This window comes from Castanea sativa, chromosome 9 (genome assembly GCF_040712315.1).
Source record: "Castanea sativa cultivar Marrone di Chiusa Pesio chromosome 9, ASM4071231v1".
NCBI classification, from domain to species: Eukaryota; Viridiplantae; Streptophyta; class Magnoliopsida; order Fagales; family Fagaceae; genus Castanea; species Castanea sativa.
The window spans coordinates 10,600,783-10,609,598 of NC_134021.1; positions in this window are offsets into that span (position 1 = coordinate 10,600,783).

An 8,816-nucleotide genomic window follows, 5' to 3' on the forward strand; every position below is an offset into this window, starting at 1 on the left:
GAAGTGCACGTAATTGATAGAACATGTGGTTGCGGAAAGTGGCAAAACTTGAAGATCTCTTGTTCACATGCAATTAAAGTTCTTCAAGGTCTGCACCTCGATGTGACCAGCTATATTGACCCATGTTACAGTTTGAACAACACCATTCACACATATTCACATCATTTTGTGGTGCCAAAGTCAGAGTCATTGTGGAGGGACGTTCACAGTCCATGGTGGGTGCCTGACCCACAGCTGTTGCGGGCCAAAGGTCGTCCTGTGCAGTCAAGAATAAGGAATGAAATGGATGGGGTATGGCGAGAACGAGGAAGCCGAATGGAAGATCCGAACTTGAGGGAGATTCAACCGAGGCAGCGATGTGGAGTGTGTCATCAAGAGGGGCATAAAAGCAGAAGCTTTCCCAATTCCCGTGGGGCTTTGACAAGTGGTAGTGCTACAAACTAGGCAAGTGCCCTCACTATTTTTATATAATATGCTCAGAATTTCATTTGATTTTTGTTCTTCGCATTTGGAAACTAATGACCGTATTTTCATGTCAGGCGAGCAGAGACTCGATTTTGGAATGGCATTGTATGTGGGACTTGTGGTTATCTTTTGTATGGACAAGTGCTAGGCAACTATGTAGACTATGTTAATTTGACTTAGTTGTTATTTTGTTTATGGCTGAATATTGTTGTAATTGAACTATTTTCTATCCATTGTACTCGTTACATTAGTTGCGTTGTGCAGTTTTTGCCTATAATGTTAGCAATGATATTACTTTGGCATTAGTAGCAACTACTTTGGCAAGTTCAACCACAGGGGGCCTTGTTTGAAGCGATGATAGCTAGTATTGAATGTTTTTGTGTGCTAAGAGGGCAACTATAATGCCCATGAATAGTAACTGTTTCAATCCGATTGTTTGCATCTGATGTACTCTCCCTTTGACTGGTATCATATGCTTGTATCTAGTTGTTTACTGTTGCCCATGTGATGTGTTCTGGATCTAATTTACTGCTATAGGGGAAGGGAAAACTAATTTTGGTTTACTGCTGCAAGAGTAGCTGCAAAAAAAAAAAAAAAAAAAAAATCCAGTGGAAATCGAGTCTTTGAAACTCGATTTCCATTAGGTGGCATATTCGTAAATAAACTGCGAGACCAATTTACAAAAAAGCCACTGAAAAGGAAATCGAGCCTTTAAAACTCGATTTCCTATGGAAATCAAGTTCCAAAGGCTCAATTTCCACCGGAATATATATATATATATATATATATATATATATATATATATATATATATATATATATATATATATTTTTTTTTTTTTCCCAATTTGAGAAAAGGAATCGAGTCTCTGAAACTCGATTTCCACTGAAAATCGAGTCTCTGAAACTCGATTTTCACTGAAAATCGAGTTTCAAAAGCTCGATTTCTACTAGAATATATATATATATATATATATATATATATATATATATATATATATATTTTTTTTTTTTCCCCAATTTGAGAACTAATTTTAGAACTCTATAAATAACAAAACTATGAAATTAATCTATCTTAAACTTCAATGTTTAATTTCAAACTTCTAGAATTAAATAGTTTAGTTTAAAAATTTTAAAATTGTAAGATTTTTTCCATCTCGTCACCACCTTAAATCATAGGCCTGCCCTCTTACTGGCCTTATACAGGGCCTATTATCATAAAATTGGATTTTTGTATAAATAAAATCATGCATATATTAATATTAGGTGGCCTAAGTTAAATACTTGAGTTGGATTGAAGGTTGATGTAACTCAAGAAGTTACAACATATAAAAATAAATATCTCAAAATTGTATACATCATTTCTTTGTCACACTTTTGCTGCTTGTTCCTTCAGCCATAATTTGTCAAATGACCATTAATATAATTCCAGACTTTACAGTTGCAAATAGAAAACCTATACATACAATCTTCCATTGGAGACTCTTGCACCAATACAATGGTTTTTTTTTATAGGTACACCAATACATTTGATGATAGCAAAAAAAAAGAGACCATAACTTTTTCAAGATGCCTCAAGACAGTTAACCACAAAATCAGCTCCATATATTGAAAGTGGTTCAAGCCTCCAACGACCATATGTCGATAAACTCACATCATAACCCACACCGCCAGATAAAATCAATCATTGGCTAGAAAAGTTACTGATTTCGTCATCTTTTGGAGGTTCATATGGCGGCAGGTTTTCAAGTTCTGCTTCAGCAGCAGCGAGATTCTCTTTAGCTTTAATGATTCTTTCTTGACAAGAAATGTATAGCTACGAGGCACCACAAAGAATGCATAACAAAATTGAAGCTAACTCTTCTAAAGTTATAAGATAGAACACTTACTTTAGCATACATTTTCCTCAATTTGGCAAGTGAAGGTAAAATCAGGCCAATGCAAGCATGGAACAGGCAAAATAGTGTGACTAAAACTCCAATTTTCTACAAATTAGAAATGAACAGTGTAAATGTCCCAACATCTAACACCAGAGCCACAACAGAAAAATATATTTCTCATAATTCCATAAATATAAGATGTATACCTGATAATCATAAGCTACCTCCTCATTCGGGGCCTCAGGGATAGGAGGTTGTACACGTTCAATCGCATGCACTGCTGTTAGCACCTTAGTAATGTCCTTGTGGTCCTCCATGCCCATTGGGTGACGCCTTAACAAATAGACGTATCTTTCAATCTGCACATGAAAAAACCACACATATTAGTAATGCAATACCAAATCAACAATGCCAACCGATAATAAAATAAATGTTGGTCCTGAATTGGTTCTACTAGTAATAATTGCAAATTATAGGGAGACCAAGTGCTAAGCAGAAAATGTAGTAACATATATCATGTTCTCTAAACAGTGGTTTCATGCTAAGAAGTACGGTAAGATGTAGAAGACATTGAGAAATTACCAGAAGAGTCACTATAGCACCAGGCCTATCGATGAACCTCCGAGTTACCCTTTTGAACCAGTTGTGGTACTCGTGCTGTGGAGGCATATCACCAAGCACTGCTTCACAACGCCGTTGAAGGCGATTACCCCACTCATTGATATGCACAGCATGTTTTTGCATCCAATCAACACCGACCTTCCCCTTCAAATCAATGCCATGAAGCACTATGTCAGTGTCAATATCGCGGGGAATTTCTTGGATCATCCCAAATTGACGAACGACACGATCCGATGTATGTTTTTTTACTAGGTGGAAACATACAAGCGGCACTGTTGTCGTCCACATGGCCCTCCCTGCAACGCACCACGGCGGAAGGTCCTCTAACTCAGCTTTATATGATTGCCACACCACCTACAACAGCCAAAAAACAAGTACACAACACATTAGGCAACAATGTTTATATTTCAAAGCTCACCAAACCTATATCTTGTTCCAAAATATGTAAAACAATGCATTTTCATACCTGGCCTGACAACATTGAAGCTCTTTGCTCGCGGTACCTGTCCCTGAAGATGTGGGCGGGCCTATTTTTCTTATTTGGGACCCATAACCACCTACAATCAAGAACAAGGGATCAATATCTAGAACTTTCCTACTGAGATAATTCCAATGTTAAAACTATAATGTAATCACATATAACTACTGAGATAATCTTATAGATATTTACTTAATTAATAATATCACTAGAATAAGAAACAATCCTTATAAAAAACAAAGCACATACAAGCCACATAACAGTCACACAATTAGAGTATATTAACATAATCATATATCTTGAACCTCTGTTTAAAATTTTTTTTATGTTGACATAAAAAATTGCTAGAATCCTTTAAAATAAATAAATAAAATCAAGTTACATGATTGTGGGCTTAGGTAATGATCACATAATGTATATGACGTGCATGAGGTAGAGACTTACTTCAAGGACAGTGGACCACGCACTGGAGGACCATAAGCACCCACTAGCGGGCCATGCTCAACTGCCGGGCACAAATAAGGGAACCTAGCCCATGCCCAATATTGGACCAACAGTAAGCACCCACCAATCTGACTGGTGTCCTCGCTTGCCCTGCATAGCTCTCGGTACAACCATGCAAGGCAAGCACTTTCCCAACTGTACCTTCATGGGTTGTGAAGGTCTTCCAACTGATGCACCCACATTAGATGCACCCTATCGCCGAATTTGTCCATGAATATTATATCCCCCAGTAGTGCTAGGATGTAGCATCGTGCGTACTTATGCAGTTAATCCTCTTCAGCATTAGGTGGCAATGGATTAGCAACTTGCTCCAAAAGCTGGTTGATGAGAATCCTTCGGCCAGTAGGTTGCTTATGGTTGTCTTGATTTATAGGTTGAAAGCCAAGGAAGTCCCGGCACACATCCACCCAAGTTTTCTACATACTCCCTGTTATAGCGTCACCATCAACAGGAAGCCCGAGAAGAACCTCCACATCCTGCAATGTGATAGTGACCTCACTATGTGGCATGTGGAAGGTGTGAGTCTTAGGCCGCCATCGCTCCACTAAGGCCGTTATCAGGCCATGGTCAATCTCTCTACCTGGGACCCAAAGGAGTCCCTCCAAACCAACTGCCTTGATGATGTTCCTGACTCGGTCGTCCACCATTGGCTCTCAATTGGAGAACTCTGAACTACGGCTACGGCAGGTAACGGACCCTGGATCCTGCACAAAACAGAACCATGGATTATTATATGACAGCAAATGCATGTACATTGTATGAATTAAATGTATGTCCATTAGTTAAATCTTTAGTGTTGTGTTTTACCTGCCCATTCCAAATAGCTTCGGACCGATGCTTGAGCTGCTGTGATAACACCGACTTGTTAATGGGTCCAGGCTGTGTATAGTCAATCCACCCAGCATTTGTAGCAGCCATACTGCACAAGAAAGTACTACAAACAATAATTGGAATAGATGACAGAAGTAAACAAACAATAATTCAATATCAAATAAAATATCCCAACATAGTAAATGCAGGCAAGGCAAGAACTTAGCAAATAAAATCAAATAAAATAACACTATAGCAATATTACATTAATAAACACAATATCATTTTTGACATTATCAAATTTAGCAAGAAGAAAGTCATCAAACTTTCAGTAACATGGATCCAATTAAACACTAAATCATCAACTTTAACAAAACCCTAACATCAACAATTTAATTTAACAAAGACCCAGGTAACAAACCCTAACATCATCACTGCAGAACAATGCATAGTTCAAGATAGAAATTTGAAATTTGCCTGATGTTAACCCACGAACAGAACAAAGCGCAAAACAAAACCAAATAAAAAATAAAAAAATCAAACCCACAAACCAATTCAATCTCAAAAAACAATAAAGTTTCGATCTTTTTTAACAGTTATATTAGAAATTCAATACAGAAACCAAAATAGAAAAAAACTTGGTGAAACCAAAGTTTCTTTGATTTTTCCCACTGTTTCTCGGCAACTAAACAGTGAACTTTGTACAAAGCGACTCACCTTTTTTTTTTTTTAGTTTTGAGAGACCACGTAGACTGAAGGAACTCAAAGCTCTGTACACCTTGCTATGGCTTTATGAAATCTTTTGGCGAAGGCGATGAATGTGAAATAGCGGAGACTGAGAGTGGAGACTGAGTGAGAGAACAGTGAGTGAGAGAAGAGGGTGAGTGAGTGAGAGTGGAGAGGGTGAGTGAGTGAGAGAGGCTGAGGTTCAGTGTGAGAGTGAGAGGGTGAGTGAGAGGGAGAGTGAGAGCGTACGAGTGTCTACTCTGTGTTAGAGAGAGGGTGAGTGAGAGTGGAGAGTGTCTGATCTGTGTGAGAGGTGTTAATTTTGAAAAAACCCCAACTTGAAATCGAGTTTTAGAGACTCGATTTCCTGTTTTTCCATATGGACCAACCACGTCATACCCAAATGGCTACGTCACATAAATCAAGTCTTAAAGACTCGATTTCCATGTGGACGCCACGTGGAAAAAATGCCACGTCAAACTAGGAAAACCGAGCCTCAATGACTCGATTTATAGCCCAAAATCGAGCCTCTGAGACTTGAGATGTTACTAAATAATATAGTTTGGGAACCGGCCTACTAACTATATAGTTGGAAAGTTATGGCTAATTTTCCATTTTCGTCCTATATGGGCAGTTAGGTGGGTTTTGAATAGTTATATATATATATATATATATATATTTTTTTTTTTTTTGATGGGGGGTTTTGAATAGTTATCATTTCTGTAAACTCTGTTTTTTTTAATAACTATAAAAGCTGAATAATTTTATTAGTTAGCACAGTTTTGAAACTATTTGGAGATCTAGCAACTCAAGACCAAAGGATTCGATTTTGAAATGCTACATTGAACTCAATTTCAACATCGTGCTGTAGCTGATGTGGAAATCTATCCACGCAGGCATGAAAATTGAGTCTGTAATGCTCAATTTTGGTACCCAGAAAATTGAGTTTGTAACGCTCGATTTCGTTACCCAGCAATAACGAAGAATGAAGCACCAGAGAATGAAGCAACCCAGGCAGCAAATGCTTCAGGTGATGGCGGCGAAGGCCAAACACGTCGGACTTAATGTGGGTGTGGTTTCTCACTGCCGCTCCGATGATGTTGCTGCCGCTCCAGTGGAGTAGAATGTATAGTAACAATAATAGTGTATACGCACTATCAGGGCCGCCAAGCTAGGCCACAGCGTCAACGAACCTCTCGTGGAGCTCGGCAGTCCAACGTAGTCGGGGCTTTGGATCCGAAGTGAGAACCAAGCAAGCATCACCTGGCAGGTTCGTCCCGTCCAGGGATCCCTGCGCATCCAGTGGGAGCAAGTGAATGGCCGAATACATTTCTCCCTGGAAAAGGAAAACAACCAAAACCAAACCCACTTGTTATTTTTTTATTTAGAAGATCTTTCTAGAGGAGAAGCAACCCAGGCGGCAATTTTGACTAAACCTAGGCGGCGAAAGCTTTAGGCGAGGGAAATCCAATCCGATCAGGTATTTGTTTTGGGTTTTGTATTTGGTTTTGTTCATGGGTTTTTGGGGCTTAGAAGAATAAGGAAGTTTGTCTGCAGTTGTTGAAGCAGAAGAACAACTAAATCGAGTCCTACGGACTCGATTTCTATTTGACAAAACTCGAGTCCGTTTGACTCGAGTTCGATGCCTATGTGGACCAAGTATCCACATCAGCTGTAGACGATGTTGAAATCGAGTTCAGTGTAGTCGATTTAGCATTCCAAAATCGAGTTTTTTGGTCTCTGGTTGTTAGATACCCAAATAGTTTCAAAACTGTGCTAACTAACAAAATTGTTTGATTTTTATAGTTATTTTCAAAAAAAAAATCTCGTATACTCCATATATGAAATTATCTTATACCACATATTTTAATTCTGTCTCTAACCTTTCAATTGAATCAATTTGGTCTATAACCTTTTAATGTTATGTCAATATTAGTTCTTGTCATTATCTTTTAAATGAAAATTGATGACATGACAAACAACCAAAATAAAATTTTAGTGTATTTTCACATCAGTGAAAGCTAATTTTTTTTATTTTAACCATTATAAGTTTCATCAATTTTCATTCAAAAGATGACGATAGGGACTAAATTGACACAATACTGAAAGGTTAGGAACCAAATTAACACAATTAAAAGATTAGAAACCAAATTGAAATATGGTGTATAGAATAGAGACTAAATACATAATTTATCCTTACCATTTATTCATTTATTATTGTGGGGGAGATGGGCCTAGGAGTGTACATTTATGTGCATAATGGGCCAGAGGCCCAAGCAGAGGACATTTAGTGGTCCGAGGATGAGTAAACATCTTACTATGGGTCTATGTTAATTTGTAAAGAAGCAAGATTTGATCGTGATCATCCGAGAAGTTGGTCCGAAGAGGAATGTCTCCTCGAATCAGCTAGGTTGAGGTTGGAATGAGTTATCTACCATTCAGAGATAATGTCTCATGAGACTCTGTTAATAAGGATGTGCAACACATATGTATTGAACAAAGGAAAACCACGAAATATTTAAAATAAAAGCTGCTACTACCGCATTGAATGTTCTGCAACTAACTCTCTGGTTGCATTAATAAGGAAGTGATGCCTGAATAGCAGTGTTCAGCCTTATGGCTATCTTTAAAAGTTTCAAAAAGGTGCTGATGGGACAGGTATCCTGACCTGGCAATCTAATCCATACGTGGAGGATAGAGAGAGGAGAAAGAAAAGGATAAAGAGGAGAGGAAAGCCCCAAGAGAGGGGGATCGGGAGAAAAAGAGAGAAAACACTTAAGACTGAAAATTTTTGTAATCTGTTTTTAAGAAGAAAGAAATATAAGAATCAGTTCCTCGGCTTAAGTTCGAGGACAATTTTTTATTATAGAAACTAGTCCATCAATATTGTTTTGTAATCTTGAGCCATTATCGTTGTTAGCTAAGCTTATAAGAAACCAGATTTTAAACCCACTCTTTACAAATTTATTGTATTGGGCTCTTTGGGTCTATACCCTTCCTATTATTGGGCTTAGGTACAAATTGTGACCTTACAATTACCATTTAACTATGAGCTCGTTTGAATAGGCAGTTCACAACACCTTTAATGTGTGTTTTAGACAAAACGTGATTTTTAAAACCGTTTGGCTCCACAAAATCAGCACATTTACGTTTTCAAAATCTAGATTTTTCATGTCTACAAAACACTGCAAAGCTTTTTTTTTTTTTTTTCAGAACACACAGATTGGGTTACTGCTATTTTTTTCTTCTGAAAATCAAAATAGCACCAATATAATAAGAAATACTAGCTTTATCCCTTCCCCCATGTATATTCTTGTTATTAAAAAAAAAAAA